Raw genomic sequence first — 2,598 nt, forward strand, 5'->3', positions numbered from 1 at the left:
AAGCCTGTGCGCCTAGAGCCCATGCTCTGCAACAAGAGAGGCCACTGCAGTGAGAAGCCCGCGCACCGCAGCGAAGAGTAGCCCCCGCTTGCCGCAACTAGAGAAAGCCTGTACACAGCAACAAAGACCCAACGCAGCCAAAAATAAAATAAATAAATTAAAAAAAATAGCTTTTGAAGAGTATTTAATATTATCAGAAAATTCTCATAGAATTCAGAGACAAATGTACTTTTTTTTTTTTTTTTGACAAGTGTACTTCTGATTGATAATGGTCCATTAACATTTGTTGAATGTTAAATGAATGATGTAGTGTTAAATGAAAAAAGCAAGACACAAAAATGCATACATAATTAAATATGATCCCAATTGTGGTAACTCTCTCTCTCTCTCATGGCTGAAAGGAAATATTTCAAAATGTTTACATTGGTTGTCTCTGTGAGGTGGAATGACATACAATTTTTCTTTTCCTCCTTATGCTTTTGGGGCTTTTTCTATAGTTGATCTTCCACTACTTTCACAAGCAGACAAAAACCCAATCAATGCTCTTTGAAAAGATTCTTTCCCACACAATGAACTCACGGGTGCAAATATTTTTAGATAATATATCAGTCTAACTGAGGCACATGGCATCTTTTCCTGCACTTCTTCCCAGTAACCTGCTACCAAACACTGAGGGAGTTTAGTGGAGTGGGGATGTGCTGGAAAGACCAGCTCTAGACTGCAGTTAGCTTGTGATGAGACACAGCCTAGAAATGCCTGCTTATAAATATGTTTTATGTAGCCTCGGGGGTTCACTTACCTTTATTACTTCCCTGCTAGCAGTCCCTTGATAAAACCAGGTCAGAGACAGAGAGAATAAATTCCCTGGGCTACCTCCAGTACAGCTCTGTCAGGAAATGTTCACCGAGTATATCCTGATGAGAAAAGGAGAGTAGCTGTGTGTCAAATGTAGATAATTCCTCAGTCTTTTGTCCAATCCATGGTGAGCCTTATGCATTTCTGACTTCTTTCCTGCTTGAGTCAAAAAGATGACCAGGGGAGGGTGAGGCCTGTGGAGTGACAGCCAAGGAGGAAGGCTTGTGAAAGTGAGGGTCAAAGGTAGGGAGGAGTTGGGAGAGCTGTCATGCACAAAGATGTGCCTTTATTACTGTCCTCCACACATGAGGGATATCTGTCTTGTGAGACTTCCACTCTGCTCTTCTGCCCCTGTGGAGAGACGCAATGACTGATGCTGTCTGAACCAAGGGGGTGCTTCGGCAGGAGGGGGGTTGCTGGGGCCTGAGGCAGAGATGTTGGTGAGACCCATGGGAGCCCTGCTGCCCAGCTCGGCCAGGACTTTGGGATTGTACCTGCAGCTTGAAACATGAGGATTAAAGGGAACTTGAGCCTGAGGCATGCAGGGCCAGAGATGAAGCATACCTCGGGGCAGCTCGAAGGCAAGGAATAATACCTCTTCAAGTTTGCAATAAAAATGGCCTCCAATAAAACTGCATTGCAAAACATGGGAAAGAAACAGGATGCAAAGAGTAAAAAGTCAGAGAGGAAGAGCCTGAAGAATTGGTAGTGGAAAAAGACAGAACTGCCGTGTAGTGAAAGTGAGGGGGTGGTTATTTCCTCAAGTGGAAGGGAATACAGATGCTGACAATACTAGGAACCTGAAGAAAACCTATACTGCCCAGCGGTAATTAAAACATTTGTTAATTCTCCAACAGCTGGTACAGAAAAAGGTGGTACAAAAAGAAAATCTTTATCTGGCAGCGAATCTGATGATGGTGAATCAAAGAAGAGAGATGCCGCCGGGCAAAGCAAGAGGCTTTGTGGGAGGTCTGACCCTGAATGAATAACTGGTGCCACAGACAGCAGTGGAGAATTGGTGTTTCTCATGAAATGGGAAGATTCAGATGAGGCAGACTTGGTGCTGACCAAAGAGGCAAAAATGAAGTGTCCTCAAATTGCAGTGCTTTTTATTCAGAGACTAACTTGGCATTCTTGTCCAGAAAATGAAGCTCAATAATTGTTTGCATTGCCATATATATAATTACACACACACACACACACACACACACACACGCACGCACATAAGTTGATGCATATAAGCTCTGGGTCTTGGTTTTTTTCGTTTATTAGTGTGAAGAAATAACTACATTCTAATGAAAATAAAGTTTTGTATGTTCATTTTGAAGGAGTGTTAGGGGTTTTTTTTTGTTTTTTTGAGTCTATAGCACTGGTTACATTGAACAAATAAATAAAGCTTTCTTAGTTGCTTCCTTTATCAGAAAAGAACATTTGATACCATGGTATATTATTTTCTCTGCATTAGGGAACAAATATTCTAAATGTTGGAGGAAATCTCCACAGTCATTACGCAATCAGATTGTGTTTAACTCATATATGCCTAAGGACCATTCCGGGTTTTTCGATTATGAGGGGGTTTTTCGTGTGTATACATAAAACACATATGTAAATGATTTTCTTTTCCTTCTTTTATTTTTTAAAAACACTTGCCGAAACAAAACTGCCAATTCATAACCAGGGATAAGCCCATATTTCTGGGATGCCATCGCTCTGAGCAGCCTAAGAAATAAATGCGCTCAAGTT

General features: G+C 41.5%; 1 pseudogene; it reads left to right on the forward strand.

The window, feature by feature from the left end:
* Positions 1–942: 942 nt before the first annotated feature.
* LOC111183017 (chromobox protein homolog 3 pseudogene) lies at positions 943–2,116 on the forward strand (annotated as a pseudogene).
* The last annotated feature ends 482 nt before the right edge of the window (positions 2,117–2,598 follow it).

Source organism: Delphinapterus leucas, chromosome 9 (assembly GCF_059928025.1).
Source record: "Delphinapterus leucas isolate spDelLeu-1000000601 "Yukka" chromosome 9, BTC_Dleu_Yukka2, whole genome shotgun sequence".
Taxonomy (NCBI): Eukaryota; Metazoa; Chordata; class Mammalia; order Artiodactyla; family Monodontidae; genus Delphinapterus; species Delphinapterus leucas.